The sequence below is a fragment of the Vicia villosa genome, unplaced genomic scaffold, assembly GCF_029867415.1.
Source record: "Vicia villosa cultivar HV-30 ecotype Madison, WI unplaced genomic scaffold, Vvil1.0 ctg.000987F_1_1, whole genome shotgun sequence".
Lineage (NCBI taxonomy): Eukaryota > Viridiplantae > Streptophyta > Magnoliopsida > Fabales > Fabaceae > Vicia > Vicia villosa.
This window is the reverse complement of record NW_026705444.1, coordinates 325,716-342,843: the sequence shown is the minus strand read 5'-3', so window position 1 is coordinate 342,843 and position 17,128 is coordinate 325,716. Positions and strand designations below refer to the sequence as shown.

Below are 17,128 nucleotides of genomic sequence, written 5' to 3'. Positions count from 1 at the left end.
GGAAGTACTCTTTAATTCATTGATCTTGATCTCCATCGATGTGGTTTCTTTAGTTATTTCATTCTTTGTGAATAAAGTTTCTCAACTTTTTTTGGGTCCATACTCCATAAGTTCTTGTTTGACTTTGTTGAGATAATCATAATATTCCTTAATTGTTTGACCAATTTTAAGTTTGGCATTTTAAGAGGGATTCAGTTCGAGGGACTCATGTTTATAGAAAAAAAAAATCGCTAACTCATGAGTTTGTAGTTTGACTTTAAATGAAGAAACATTTGTGTAATATTAAAGATTCGTTGAGGTATAAATTTTCTTTATGGCTTTTTCTTTTGCTAATCAATTAAAGACCCTAAACATCTAGAGTTGTCATTTTTGTCAATCATTGTCATTCAAATTCATTTTCTCTAATTAATATACGATGTGAGATTCAAGTAGTTTTAAATAGTGTTCAAAGCTGCCTGGTACGTATTTTTTTCAAAGACGATGGTGTGTCATATAATGATCCATAGTGTTGAAGAATGTCAATTAACTCCCTTATATTATCAATACCAAATTATTTTTTACAAACAATTTTCAATTATTTTTCACAAACAAGTTTCAACAATGGAATAGAATATAACAATGATCATATTTACTGTATAAAGATGCTTAAAGCAGAAAATGAGACTTGTTATTCAAATAGATTATGGCCAGCTCCATGAAAATAAAAAATATTTTCTGTTGTACTCACAACTTGAATGGCTCCAAGGAAGAATTTCCAGCCGGGCCTTTTGCATAATAATGGTTTAAAAACTCTTTTATAGTAATATCTTTGTAGATTGGTGGGTTTTCTTTTGAAGTCAATTCCTTAAGAGGACCATAAACCTTTGATTCACCTTTAATTGGGTCAGGGGAATTCACAAAGAAGCTTGCAACAGAAATTCTCGAGCCTATGTCCTTTGCTAAAACTCGATGATAAACACTTACAAACCTGCCATTTGTGATAAGCTGCAACAATAGAAAAGAAATAGATAAAAATTCAACCACATAATAGTAGTGGCGTGCAACAGTCTCTGGAAATAAATTAGATATAGAAAAGTAAAAAAAGAGTTTTCCCTTTGAGGTAACACCATAGGGAGATAAGCACCACTAGATCCCAGTAAGCACACTTCAGTATTTTAATTAAAATAATGAATTTATAGGTTTTAAATTGACTAACTTATTTTGCATTATAACACAAACAACCCTAAAAGGATTAAAAAAAAAACATTTGAGAGTTTGTTCTTGTTAAACATATATCAATATCATTTTCAAAATATATAATATGTAAAATTTATACGAGGCTAATGATAAAACTAACATAACAACAACTTATAATACGTACTTGTAGAAGATCCCCTATGTTTACAACAAGAGCACCATGAACTGGAGGAACATTGAGCCATTTATCCTCATGAAGAACTTGAAGACCACCAATATGGTCTTGCAGAAGTAATGTGATGAAGTCAGCATCAGTGTGACTGGAAGCGCCCAAAGTTAGTTCAGGTTCAGGGCATGGTGGATAGTAATGACCCAAAATATAGTGTCCTTCAGGACAATTAAACTCTTTGAGGTAAGAAGGGTTGAGTCCTAGTCCCTCTGACAACAACTCAAAGATAGTGAAACCCAAATCATTAATTTTTTTGGGAATATTCAATCACAATATCTCTGCAAAGTATGAAATCAACTCATCCATGGTTAAAATGATATATATAACATTAAAAACATACATAACCCATAACTCAGTATCTAGGTATAAATTGAAATTTGATTATGATTTGGAAAGTAAGAGTTCAAATGAGTATTTAGTTCATTACCTGCATAATGATGGTATTTCTTCTGGTTTGAATGGATCAGGAGCAACACCAAAACCAAATGAATCTCTCCAATTTGTAGGTTGGCCACTAAAAGGGGAGAGGTTTGAGAAATACGTAACATTTTTATTTGAATCACGTGTGTAAAACTCTTTCTTTACATCAGGATCTTGTTCGTGAAACCTACAGACTCCCTCAATCATTTCATCTAAGACAATAACGGAAATTCCATGATTAATGACTTGAAAAAATCCCCATTCTTGGCATGCATTTTGAATTTCGCCAATTACCGCTGCCCGCCTAGCTGGATTGTTGTGTATGTCTTTGAGATCTATAATGAGAACACTCAACTTGATGTCTTTAACCGAGTTTTCATCGATGTCCAGCTTCCCAGTATGAAAAATGCGTGGGATCTTTGACACCCCATACTCCACTAAACCTCTAACACCTTCTTTTGAATCATCAAAAGCTTTCACTTCAACTACTTTCTCCGAACTGAAATTAGTGAACTCTTCTAATTGGTTTGATTTTTCCCACCATATTGGGAGGGGATGAATAACACACTCTTTTGCCTGTAAAGTAAAATGTGGAAGAGGAGTAGAGATATCTCGCTGAAAGGGAACATTAAAATAGAATTGAAATGAGGGAGCTTTAATAGAAAGCAACACCATAATTTATTTATTCTATTTTCAAACCAAAAAAGTTAAATACATTTTTTCCCTTAACTTCTCATTTTCTCATATATATTTTAAAAGTGTATGGTATGCTATTAAAAAATAATTTAATTAAAATAAATAAAAAATTTATAACATATATTTATTCTGTCTTTAGAAAAAACCTTATATTTTCTTCTCCATAAAATACATTTTTTAATTTTTTAATTTCTATCTCTTAGGCTTTTTTTTTCTTCATATATTTACTAATTTTTTTATGGTAATTATTATAGTTTAATTTTGAATTTTATTATTTACATAAGATAGTAAGGTGCTTTTGAAAAATTGACGAACATATGAATTTTTGTCTAGATACATTTTGTATTTTTAATTATCTTCAAATTATATATTTTATTTTTTATTTAATTAAAACTATTACATTGATAATTTTTTTATAAAATATATAATCAATAAAAAATACTTAATTGATCTTTTAAAAAATATATTTTATGATATAATTTTAATAAAATTTATCGTTGGAAAGACGGCTAGTTAATATTTAAACAATATAAGAGCATCCACATCCATTATATCCACTTGTATTCTTTAAATGGACTCCATTTAATTTTTTATATTATTTTCATATTTTTCAATTATTTAAACAACATATTTTCAAATATCCATACAACCTACCAAAAAACTTTAAATGGGTTTCACATTTATATTTCTTTTTATGTTGAAAAGTCCATATAGCCATTACCTTTATTCAATTATCCAAGCTGAAAAAAAGTTTCCCCAACTAGATTTCTTTTATGTTGAAAAAGTTTATATAGCCATTACTTTTATTCAATTATCCAAGCTGAAAAAAGTTCCCCAACTAGAGTACGTTGGCACATGTAGAAGCGCTTGTTTAATGTAAATATCCATCATCTCTGACACAAGGCACTCTGACACAAGGCACTTTGTTTATTGTGTAGAAATAGGAAAAAATGATCAATGTTTATGCTCTAAAAGCATGATTATCGGCCAAATTTTACAATTCTCACACATTTTCCAAAGTTATAATACCAGAAACACATGAATATTTATCTCTTAATTTCGTTCTCTATTAAACAAACGTCAGTGCAGTAAACAACATTTTTTGGTCTCACTTTCATTTTTTCTGAAGATTAAAAAATAGAGTTAAATGTGGATACAAATTCTATTGAAATATATTGTAGGGTCTGATGGGACCCATTTCAATTTTTTTATGGATTATATGAATATTTAAAAAATATAATTGAATTCTATAAAGAAATTGAAAGTGTAAAATAATATAAAAAATTGAGTGAAAAAACTCAAAAAGTGTATGATGGATGTGGATGCTCTAAGTTGTTTTACAAAATTAAAACCATTTATTTAAAATTGATTACATTATTATCTTAAAATTAGTTTTATTAAAATTAATTATATTATTATTTTAAAATTAGTTTTATTAAAATTTAATGTTGGAAAAGTTGTACCTAGGTCCAATTTAGATGCAGCTAAAAGTTTACACAAAAAATAAAGATGCACCTAAAAAAAGTTGTATCATAACGTCTCTTTCTCTCACCTATAACTCTCTCATATTTTTTCTGCTTCATTTTTTATTTAATTTTTTACAAAAATTGCAAAAAGACTCCCTATAGTCACAGAAAGCAGGGAAGCCAAAGTTACCCAATCCTCTTCCCTAAAATTGTCTAAACAATGTCCTTTCTCTTTTCTTGCAATGAAAAAGTTAATTTCCTTTTCAATCATCCTTGCAACACCGCACCATCACTTCTCCACCGTATTAATCCCAAATCTATTTCTGCCACCGCCGCTCATTGCCGGAGATTACGTTGGTTACCGAAACATGATTGCCGCCGCCGGACGTGTTGATTACGAAAATCTGTTCGACGAGGACGCCAGTGGTTACGAAAAGAGTGGAAATTTAGGAATCTATATGATATTTTACTGCAAAATAGGGTTAAATAGATGGTTCTTTGCTGCAAAAATTAGGGATAAACAAACTCTGAAGTTATGTTGTTGATATGTACATGGTTTAATTTGTGAACTTTATTATGATAATTCTGTGTGCTTTACAATTTTGATTCTCCTTTTGTTTACCTTCTTTTATGATAGTGCTTACTTTTTGTTTTTGTTTTTTTTGCTTAGAATAATTGAAAGAATTGAGACAAGTTAATTAAGGACATGTATTTATGTTTTGAAGATCTAATTTGTCCGCCGTTCTCTACCTCTTTTTATCTTCCCTCCCAACACCACCAGTCACCACCATCACTTTCTCATTCAGTTCTTCTTCACTTTCTCATATCAGTTCTTCCTCTTTGCTTTTCTCACTATCAACCTGTGTTGGAACTTGGAATGATGATAACTTGGAGGAAGAGTTGGAAATATTTATTGACATTAAATGAACAATAAATGAACATCAGTAAGAGCTAATATAGACATGAATTTGAAAAGATTCATTTATAAGTCCCACATTGGAGGGAACACAAATATTAGTAGTGTATATATATTCCAACTTGGACAATTGTTGTTGGGCCCAAGGGCACCTACAATTTTATAAATGAGTGATGACACACCAATGTGCCAAGAAGACGCGCGCGCGCCGCCTCCGCCGGCGGTCCGGTCCGGTCTACATGAATTAATTTTTTGGAACCCGAATTAATGGAAATCAATTATCATTGAATAATTAATTAATTCGGTAAAACTTAAATAATATTAAATATGGAATTAATTAATATTTAATATTAATTAATACGAATTGGTGACGTGTCCTAGACCAAGTCTTAACCTAGATTTTGACTAGGTTTACTTGTCCTCCAAGTCTGCTGACCAAGTAAATAACGGCTATATTGACTGGGCCGGTTCAACTCTCCGCTATATTTTCGCCCACGTTTTGGTCCACTCCGTTGGATATTTTTTGCCTATAAATACATTCGTTCCATTCATTTGTTCTGCACTCCAGAATTCAATTTTGAATTCTCTCCTCTCTCTCTTACTCTGCTTCATCTAAAAATTATTTTTTCTTTTTCGATTGGATTTATTCTATATACTAAGACTGGTTTTTAACCATCAGAAGGTGTATCATTTAGAATGATTCATCACACGTGCAAGTGTGAATCGTATTGAAACGAGCTGTTTTATCCTAAGGCGTCGTGGGTATTTACGAGCTGCTTTGCATAAATCTGGCAGTACCGCGAAACGTCTTAAAGAAAGCATACTGATCCGCGACTCAGCCGATATTTTCCTCTGTGGCATTATTTTCTTAAACCGAAAAACAACAATCTGTATTCACCTTCTCTTTGTCTCCATACTCTTATTAATAATTTTTGTTTTATCATTTTTCATCATCTTAGGTTTGTTATTAAAGTTAGAGTTTTTTTTAAATGATTTAGGGTTTATAACAAATTTTGTGATTAGGGTTTTTATCTTTTGATATTCTTTTGATATTCCTTTAGTACTTTATCTTTTTTGCAGGGAAAAATTAATTTGAAGGAATAGTTGTGTGGATGTTCTACACACTAGACAGTAAGTATATCAGATAAAACTGTTATTTACTCCTTAGTTCCTTTTAAAACTTTACTTATCAATTTATTCATTTATATTTAGTTTTCATTTTATGTTTTTCTTTTTTATTTTGTTATCTCCTATTTTTTTTTTAAGTTTTATATTCTCCTTGGTGTAGATTCAGGACAGTTGATTTTATATGCATGTTTCGGTACCATTTATTCTTCTGAGGTAAGAGTTAAGATTTTTGGTTTGGTATTTTTTTATTGATCTATTTTTTACTAACAAATTAATTATTATTTTTTATTTTAGTTGTATTTCTCAGTACTACTGTTTCTAACATTATATATTATTTTTGTGAATTTTTGTTTCTTGAAATGTATGATAGTTGGTTATGTAGTTGTAGCTGAAAAATTGGATCTGTGGTTGGATCTAGTAAGTTAAAAAAATATTCTGTTTATAATTTTTACCACAATATTTTGACTCTATTTCTTTGGATCTGTGGTTGGATCTAGTAAGTTAAAAAAATATTCTGTTTATAATTTTTACCACAATATTTTGACTTTATTTCTTTGGATCTGTGGTTGGATCTAGTAAGTTAAAAAAATATTCTGTTTATAATTTTTACCACAATATTTTGACTCTATTTCTTTGGATCTGTGGTTGGATCTAGTAAGTTAAAAAAAATATTCTGTTTATAATTTTTACCACAATATTTTGACTCTGTTTCTTTGGATCTGTGGTTGGATCTAGTAAGTTAAAAAAATATTCTGTTTATAATTTTTACCACAATATTTTGACTCTATTTCTTTAAAAGCAGGTTCTATGTTCTAATATAAAGTTCTGGTGAGAAGTTTTGTTGTGGAATTGTAATTGTGTTGGAAAACTGTTAAAATGTTTTTTTTATATATATTTTGGAGTAAAATATTTTACCTGGTGTCGCTACCGCGAAAATTAACAGAGTCGCCACTAACATATTTATCCTGAAAAGGAAGGGAATGCCAGCAAACCACAAAACAAAACAATGGTCTCACAACCAGAGAAAAAGGGTAAGGGAGTCGGTTACGCGAGGGGAAGGTGTTAGCACCCCTCGCGCCCATCGTACTCGATGATATCCACGTCTGTGTCTAAAACTATGGGTGTGTAAGCAAACTACGCTAATCTGGACTAAAATGAATGCAGAATGTAGGGAAAAGAAAGTATTGTGCTCGCACGGGCCCTACCCCGCTGCCTACGTATCTGTTTTGCAGAATCAGAGCTACCATAGCTCGGCTAACTAATTTCTGTTTGTTTTGTGTTTTTTAGGTGAACGAGTTACATTCACACTCCGCTGCTCGACCTTTGGAGACTTATGCTGGGAATGGAGCGGAAATAACAAGCTCTTAAGAAAAGAAAATCAAAGAGTGTGGTTTGTGTTTTAAAAGATGCATGAGGTAAACCTAAGCTAAGGGGGGAAAGCTTGCTACCTAATGTTATCATACAAAGGGTACAAGTCTAAACTAAACTAATCAACCTACAGGGAGAAGCGAAAGCAAACAAATAGCACACAAACGAGCATCCGCTCGTAAAGCAAACAAACCAACGACACTGGCCGAATGGTAGAAAGGCGGTCCCGCCATAGCCAAGGGGAGCAGCTCAACCCAAGTCAACCAAGCATTAGACCTCGCGAAAATGATCAGACCATAGACAAGAGGAGCGGATCCCTCTCAGCAACCAAGCCGTCACGGATCCTAAAGGAAAACGGTGCGTGCGTACACCGAGCATCAACGTCGAGCGACGCGAGCTATAGGAAAGGCGTGGGTCCGGCTACATGAACCCTTTTCCTGACATACTCGATAACAAGATCTTGTGCAGGTTCAGAAGCGAGCGACGCGTAGCGTGCGCATACTGAACGGACTCGATGAGACTAGGCGGGGGTTGATTGCTAACCCTTTCCGCATGCCTTCCATGAGGACTTAACGGAGTGCCATATAGGACTTATTACACCGTGACTCCCTGCCGCAAAGCACAAATGTAAACACACCAACAAAAACAGAGCCTCTTTCGAGGGCTTGGCCAGATGCATGTCTAGGTCCTTCTTCTCATGTTAAAGGATGATGCGAGAAAGCGGTAAAAGGGACCAGGAGACAATACCAAACGGATAGCAAATCCGCAATGAGCTAGCAAGCGTAAGCAGAGAAGTCCGAAATACTTTGCGTAAGCCATCATCAAGCACAGCGAGTCGGAAAGCGTCGTCGTGAAAGCCATCATCAAGCAAAGTTACAAGCGACATGTGGCACGCGTCGAGCATAACCACACGAGCAACCTGCAAGAGAACACAAGCCAGACAATACAGGGATATACATCTCAATGAATGAGAGATCAGATGAATCACATCAGGCGTAAGTTAGTGTCCCACAAATAAAGTGGAACACAACATAAGTCAAGTCGCATCGGGAGCGAATTCGTGTCCCATAAATAAAGTGGAACACGAAGCAAGTCGAATCGCAATCAAAGGCTCTCTCGAAGTACCTCGCACATCTCAACAACCAAATCAGTAATAACAAGGCAAACGCGCACCGCCATAGAAAATAATAGAAATTAAATTCTAAGTAAATTCTAAAATAAAATCTAACAAGATTAAATTGTTTCTATGACATTTTCATCTAAGAATAAAAGAACAAAACTATGTGACAAAGCATTTAAATCTAATAAAGAAAATACATGTTTTTGGTTATTTTTATAAGGCTAAAAATCTAATAAAAATTGTTTTTGTACTACATTTTTATCATGAAAGAAAAATGCAAAGAAACTAAATCTAACAATAAAGAAATGTGAGAATCGGGGGGGGGGGGGGGTTTGAAAGCTGAAAATAGGTGCAGTAGTGATAAGGGCGCATGGCCCAGCCAGAACCAGGCCCAGAGCTGTTTTTGTTACAGTTTCAGTCAAAAAAAGGTGTAACGGGCCAAGGGATGGTGTGCTAACAGCAATTCGGTGTGGGCCTAATACATTTTCAGTTGCTCCAGTTTCATGATTCAAATAAAGGTCCATTAACAGCTTATTCAGATTTATTAATTTCCACTAATCACACTTTATATTTTAATTAATGTCCACTTAATCATGATTAACAGCAATTAAATCTAATTAAACAAATTAAAAAGTAACATGAACTAAGAAAGGGATTAGGTTACGCTGAAAGTGATTGGAATGTCTTCTTCTCCCTCTCTTCTCAACTCGGTACGGCGGACGGCGGCCGGACTCTCCCTCTCATTTCGCGACCAGCGGCAAACGCCTCTCTCCTTCTTGTGAACGGCGGTGACGGTGGCTATTCCCTTCTCTTCTCCGATCAAAAGTCAACACCGCCGTACGTGGCCTCTCTCCCTCACGAGTACAAACGGCGCGACGGAGTTCTTCTCCGATCCAAATCCCAGGCAGCACCGCAACCATACCTCCCGACGGCGGTGACTCTCTCTCAGTTTTCCATCTCAGATCCTTGTTCGGCTCAAGCATCTTATCACAAATGAAGAATAAAAAGTGTCTTAGATCTTCAGGTATTTTCACTGCGATCCTCTTTCACTTTTACGCTCTTCTTCTCATTATCTTTCTGAGTCGCGCTTTCTCTATGCGTTGAACATTGTTTGCAGATTATTGATGTTGCAATGAAGACGAAGTATGAAGATGATTGATGATGTTGTTTACCGATTGAAGATTATCGGAAGTTGAGGATGAACATGATGCTGTTATAAAATTCCTGAAGATGCAGCGTTGCTGAAGATGATGAACGTTGAGTGTTCTTGCCTCGATGTGGTGAATCTGAGAGGAGTGTTTGATGCAGAAATTGTTACGATAATGAAATGAAGATTCTGCAGAAAGAGATCAAGAATTTTTCTCAGTGAATATTTTTCTGTTCTCTTTTTCTTTGTGAATTTTGGTATGGTGAAGATGATTATGGCGGTTATTCACGGTTGAGGAATCAAGAGAGAAGGTTGAGGAATCATTGATGAAGATTGTTGATTGTGTTGAAGATGATCGAGAAAAGTTTGTTGAAGATTCCAGAGTTTGTGAAGAATTCTGAAGGTGATTGATGAAGAGGTTCGGTTGAGAGAGCATGAAGGTCGATGATGAGAAACGGTTATCGCTGCTATGTGAATCTGTTGTTGTTTTCCGATGAATCAGTGGTGATGAGTGAAGAGAGTTTTTGGCGGTGATGAGTGAAGAGAGTTTTTGGCGGTGATGAGTGAAGAGAGTTGGTGATACACGTTGCTGTTGATTGATGCAGGTTGCTGTTGAAGGATTGATGATTCTGAATTTCGTTTTTTCTGCAGATTTTCGGATGAAGAAAATCGGTGATGAAGTGATGATGTTATACGTATGAAGAAGATGAATTCTCAAGATTGGAGAAGATGAAGTTTTGGTGATGGATGAACACGGTTCAACGGGAGAACCAAGAGTTTGTTATGATTCCGTTATCGGTGAGTCTCTGATTCTTTCTTCTTTTTTCTGAATTTCTCTCGTGAACTGTTATTGATCTCCCCTTTTTCTCTTTTTTGTGAAGCTTTCTGTTATCTCTTTTTTCTGAGTTTTTGTTCTCTTCCGATGTCAAGCTTCTGAATTCCCCTTTTGTTGTGTTATGGAAATTCTATTTCTATTGTATGATTCTGTTAGTCCTCTTCTGAACCGGTTCATTATGATGCAGGGTACCTCACTTGTGACTTGGCTCGTGGAACTTTGGCGCAACGCAGTTTCGAACTTGGATTGGTTTCCTAGTGTCGGTCCTTTAGTGCAAGGCGGTTTGTTGTGCTTCCAGTGGTCATTTGTGGGAGCTTTGCGGGCTTACGGTGCGGTTTCACGAAGAAGGAATGAAAGGGAATTGTCTTGAAGAATTGAAGAAAGAAGTTAGGATCCATTTGACTTTAGTCAAATGTGTAGTTTTATTTGATTTTCAATTTTGTTGCTCGAATATAATATACCCTGCCTTCTTGTAATGGACTCTGGATCAATGGAAACGTTGTTGGTTTCTTTGTTTTATGCATATCCAGTATTTTAAGCAACATGAACTGAATCTTGAAATTTTGCACACTTGAATGAATTTCCCTTAATAATGAATCCTAATCTCCAATTCTCACATTCATGTCAACTAGTATTGTAAAAACAGAGCATTTTGAAACGATGATGATACTTTGAACACAATGAATCCACATTTTCATATCTCTTGTATCATGTATTGGCAAAATATTTCTTCAATAGGCTACCTTAACATAATCATAATGCTTTGAGGATTCCTTTGATGAAGATAAGGATAGGAGCATGGAAGAGCATTTTATCATGAAATCCAAATAACCTCAGTCGAATTAACTATTGCAAACACCGTGTATAAGAAACTCTTTATTATTTTCCTTAATTTTCGAACGACGAAATAAACGACATTCATAACTTATAGCATGTATAAAGAGGGCAAATTTTGGGGTGCAACAGCTGCCCCTATTCAAACTTCTTGAACCTGACGAGAGAGAAACGAAAGTTTCGAACCGTTGAGAAAAAACTTCAATTGATCTGGATAATAAATAAGCTCCAACTTGCGATAAGAAGGAACAGGCAACCCCACAGGCAGGGGAAAAGACTTCAATTGATCTGGGCATCAAAAGAAGTAACATCTCGACTGATCTTGGCATCAGGCGTAGCAGATGTCTTCCGAACAGGAATCGGGGATAGATGTCTAAGTCGATCTGGGAATCGAAAGGAGATATTCTGGTTGATCTGGGCATCAACGGGTAGTAAGTATCTCTGGTCTGGGTACCAAGGCGACATCTCCATCTGATGCAATTAAATCATCAGGCAGATATTCCAACTGATCTGGTTGAAGAATGTCAATTAACTCCCTTATATTATCAATACCAAATTATTTTTCACAAACAATTTTCGATTATTTTTCACAAACAAGTTTCAACAATGGAATAGAATATAAAAATGATCATATTTACTGTATTATTTATAGTTAATAAGTGCATCCAATTCGTCTCCATGGAACTGCTACTCTACATTTTTTCTGTGTTAAAATATAGTCACATACTACCTCTTATTTAAAAATTCTTGATTAAAATTTTGTAGTTCTAGCTACTGAATTACTTTGAAAAATGTCAACAAGCATAGATAAATCATTTATTTCAATCTCAAAAAGTTTGATACATATAAAGATGCTTAAAGCAGAAAATGAGACTTGTTATTCAAATAGATTATGGCCAGCTCCATGAAAATAAAAAATATTTTCTGTTGTACTCACAACTTGAATGGCTCCAAGGAAGAATTTTCATCCAGGCCTTTTGCATAATAATGGTTTAAAAACTCTTTTATAGTAATATCTTTGTAGATTGGTGGGTTTTCTTTTGAAGTCAATTCCTTAAGAGGACCATAAACCTTTGATTTACCTTTAATTGGGTCAGGGGAATTCACAAAGAAGCTTGCAACAGAAATTCTCGGGCCTATGTCCTTTTCTAAAACTCGATGATAAACACTTACAAACCTGCCATTTGTGATAAGCTGCAACAATAGAAAAGAAATAGATAAAAATTCAACCACATAATAGTAGTGGCGTGCAACAGTCTCTGGAAATAAATTAGATATAGAAAAGTAAAAAAAGAGTTTTCCCTTTGAGGTAACACCATAGGGAGATAAGCACCACTAGATCCCAGTAAGCACACATGGTAAACTCTTCAGTATTTTAATTAAAATAATGAATTTATAGGTTTTAAATTGACTAACTTATTTTGCATTATAACACAAACAACCCTAACAGGATTTAAAAAAAAACATTTGAGAGTTTGTTCTTGTTAAACATATATCAATATCATTTTCAAAATATATAATATGTAAAATTTATACGAGGCTAATGATAAAAGTAACATAACAACAACTTATAATACGTACTTGTAGAAGATCCCCTATGTTTACAACAAGAGCACCATGAACTGGAGGAACATTGAGCCATTTATCCTCATGAAGAACTTGAAGACCACCAATATGGTCTTGCAGAAGTAATGTGATGAAGTCAGCATCAGTGTGACTGGAAGCGCCCAAAGTTAGTTCAGGTTCAGGGCATGGTGGATAGTAATGACCCAAAATATAGTGTCCTTCAGGACAATTAAACCCTTTGAGGTAAGAAGGGTTGAGTCCTAGTCCCTCTGACAACAACTCAAAGATAGTGAAACCCAAATCATTATTTTTTTTTGGGAATATTCAATCACAATATCTCTGCAAAGTATGAAATCAACTCATCAATGGTTAAAATGATATATATAACATTAAAAACATACATAACCCATAACTCAGTATCTAGGTATAAATTGAAATTTGATTATGATTTGGAAAGTAAGAGTTCAAATGAGTATTTAGTTCATAACCTGCATAATGATGGTATTTCTTCTGGTTTGAATGGATCAGGAGCAACACCAAAACCAAATGAATCTCTCCAATTTGTAGGTTGGCCACTAAAAGGGGAGAGGTTTGAGAAATACTTAACATTTTTATTTGAATCACGTGTGTAAAACTCTTTCCTTACATCAGGATCTTGTTCGTGAAACCTACGGACTCCCTCAATCATTTCATCTAAGACAATAACGGAAATTCCATGATTAATGACTTGAAAAAATCCCCATTCTTGGCATGCATTTTGAATTTCGCCAATTACCGCTGCCCGCCTAGCTGGATTGTTGTGTATGTCTTTGAGATCTATAATGGGAACACTCAACTTGATGTCTTTAACCGAGTTTTCATCGATGTCCAGCTTCCCAGTATGAAAAATGCGTGGGATCTTTGACACCCCAGACTCCACTAAACCTCTAACACCTTCTTTTGAATCATCAAAAGCTTTCACTTCAACTACTTTCTCCGAACTGAAATTAGTGAACTCTTCTAATTGGTTTGATTTTTTTCCCACCATATTGGGAGGGGATGAATAACACACTCTTTTGCCTGTAAAGTAAAATGTGGAAGAGGAGTAGAGATATCTCGCTGAAAGGGAACATTAAAATAGAATTGAAATGAGGGAGCTTTAATAGAAAGCAACACCATAATTTATTTATTCTATTTTCAAACCAAAAAAGTAAAATACATTTTTTCCCTTAACTTCTCATTTTCTCATATATATTTTAAAAGTGTATGGTATGCTATTAAAAAATAATTTAATTAAAATAAATAAAAAATTTATAACATATATTTATTCTGTCTTTAGAAAAAACCTTATATTTTCTTCTCCATAAAATACATTTTTTAATTTTTTAATTTCTATCTCTTAGGCTTTTTTTTTCTTCATATATTTACTAATTTTTTTATGGTAATTATTATAGTTTAATTTTGAATTTTATTATTTACATAAGATAGTAAGGTGCTTTTGAAAAATTGACGAACATATGAATTTTTGTCTAGATACATTTTGTATTTTTAATTATCTTCAAATTATATATTTTATTTTTTATTTAATTAAAACTATTACATTGATAAATTTTTTTATAAAATATATAATCAATAAAAAATACTTAATTGATCTTTTAAAAAATATATTTTATGATATAATTTTAATAAAATTTATCGTTGGAAAGACGGCTAGTTAATATTTAAACAATATAAGAGCATCCACATCCATTATATCCACTTGTATTCTTTAAATGGACTCCATTTAATTTTTTATATTATTTTCATATTTTTCAATTATTTAAACAACATATTTTCAAATATCCATACAACCTACCAAAAACTTTAAATGGGTTTCACATTTATATTTCATTTTATGTTGAAAAGTCCATATAGCCATTACCTTTATTCAATTATCCAAGTTGAAAAAAAGTTTCCCCAACTAGATTTCTTTTATGTTGAAAAAGTTTATATAGCCATTACTTTTATTCAATTATCCAAGCTGAAAAAAGTTCCCCAACTAGAGTACGTTGGCACATGTAGAAGCGCTTGTTTAATGTAAATATCCATCATCTCTGACACAAGGCACTTTGTTTATTGTGTAGAACTAGGAAAAAATGATCAATGTTTATGCTCTAAAAGCATGATTATCGGCCAAATTTTACAATTCTCACACATTTTCCAAAGTTATAATACCAGAAACACATGAATATTTATCTCTTAATTTCGTTCTCTATTAAACAAACGTCAGTGCAGTAAACAACATTTTTTTGTCTCATTTTCATTCTTTCTGAAGATTAAAAAATAGAGTTAAATGTGGATACAAATTCTATTGAAATATATTGTAGGGTCTGATGGGACCCATTTCAATTTATTTTATGGATTATATGAATATTTAATAAATAGAATTGAATTCTTTAAAGAAACTGAAAGTGTAAAATAATATAAAAAATTGAGTGAAAAAACTCAAAAAGTGTATGACGGATGTGGATGCTCTAAGTTGTTTTACAAAATTAAAACCATTTATTTAAAATTGATTAAATTATTATCTTAAAATTAGTTTTATTAAAATTAATTATATTATTATTTTAAAATTAGTTTTATTAAAATTTAATGTTGGAAAATTTCTACCTAGGTCCAATTTAGATGCAGCTAAAAGTTTACACAAAAAATAAAGATGCACCTAAAAAAAGTTGTATCATAACGTCTCTTTCTCTCACCTATAACTCTCTCATATTTTTTCTGCTTCATTTTTTATTTAATTTTTTACAAAAATTGCAAAAAGACTCCCTATAGTCACAGAAAGCAGGGAAGCCAAAGTTACCCAATCCTCTTCCCTAAAATTGTCTAAACAATGTCCTTTCTCTTTTCTTGCAAATGAAAAAGTTAATTTCCTTTTCAATCATCCTTGCAACACCGCACCATCACTTCTCCACCGTGCTAATCCCAAATCTATTTCTGCCACCGCCACTCATTGCCGGAGATTACGTTGGTTACCGAAACATGATTGCCGCCGCCGGACGTGTTGATTACGAAAATCTGTTCGACGAGGATGCTAGTGGTTACGAAAAGAGTGGAAATTTAGGAATCTATATGATATTTTATTGCAAAATAGGGTTAAATAGATGGTTCTTTGCTGCAAAAATTAGGGATAAACAAACTCTGAAGTTATGTTGTTGATATGTACATGGTTTAATTTGTGAACTTTATTATGATAATTCTGTGTGCTTTACAATTTTGATTCTCCTTTTGTTTACCTTCTTTTATGATAGTGCTTACTTTTTGTTTTTGTTTTTTTTGCTTAGAATAAATGAAAGAATTGAGACAAGTTAATTAAGGACATGTATTTATGTTTTGAAGATCTAATTTGTCCGCCGTTCTCTACCTCTTTCTATCTTCCCTCCCAACACCACCAGTCACCACCATCACTTTCTCATTCAGTTCTTCCTCATTTTCTCATATCAGTTCTTCCTCATTGCTTTTCTCACTATCAACCTGTGTTGGAACTTGGAATGATGATAACTTAGAGGAAGAGTTGGAAATATTTATTGACATTAAATGAGCAATAAATGAACACAAGTAAGAGCTAATATAGAGATGAATTTGAAAAGATTCATTTATAAGTCTCACATTGGAGGGAACACAAATATTAGTAGTGTATATATATTACAACTTGGACAATTGTTGTTGGGCCCAAGGACACCTACAATTTTATAAAGGAGTGATGACACACCAATGTGCCAAGAAGACGCGCGCGCGCGCCGCCTCCGCCGGCCGGTCCGGTCCGGTCCGGTCTACATGAATTAATTTTTTGGAACCCGAATTAATGGAAATCAATTATCATTGAATAATTAATTAATTCGGTAAAAATTAAATAATATTAAATATGGAATTAATTAATATTTAATATTAATTAATACGAATTGGTGACGTGTCCTAGACCAAGTCTTAACCTAGATTTTGACTAAATTTACTTGTTCTCCAAGTCTGCTGATCAAGTAAATAACGGCTATATTCACTGGGCCGGTTCAACTCTCCGCTATATTTTCGCCCACGTTTTGGTCCACTCGGTTGGATATTTTTTGCCTATAAATACATTCGTTCCATTCATTTGTTCTGCACTCCAGAATTCAATTTCGAATTCTCTCCTCTCTCTCTTACTCTGCTTCATCTAAAAATTATTCTTTTCTTTTTCGACTGGATTTATTCCATATACTAAGACTGGTTTTT

At 33.4% G+C, this 17,128-nt stretch overlaps 2 long non-coding RNA genes and 2 pseudogenes across 2 annotated transcripts; 1 reads left to right on the top strand and 3 right to left on the bottom strand.

Annotated features, from left to right (window-relative positions):
- Positions 1-667: 667 nt before the first annotated feature.
- On the bottom strand, positions 668-2,562 carry LOC131632702 (1-aminocyclopropane-1-carboxylate oxidase homolog 12-like; annotated as a pseudogene).
- Positions 2,563-4,887: 2,325 nt separating this feature from the next.
- Positions 4,888-9,298, bottom strand: LOC131632706 (uncharacterized). Its single transcript, XR_009293111.1, has 2 exons — positions 9,184-9,298; positions 4,888-8,318 (listed from the first exon to the last, which is right to left on the bottom strand). It is a non-coding gene; the product is annotated as an uncharacterized LOC131632706 (long non-coding RNA).
- Positions 9,124-11,018, top strand: LOC131632704 (uncharacterized). Its single transcript, XR_009293110.1, has 3 exons — positions 9,124-9,543; positions 9,637-10,464; positions 10,689-11,018. It is a non-coding gene; the product is annotated as an uncharacterized LOC131632704 (long non-coding RNA).
- A 1,132-nt stretch (positions 11,019-12,150) lies between these two features.
- On the bottom strand, positions 12,151-14,042 carry LOC131632703 (1-aminocyclopropane-1-carboxylate oxidase homolog 12-like; annotated as a pseudogene).
- Positions 14,043-17,128: the final 3,086 nt, after the last annotated feature.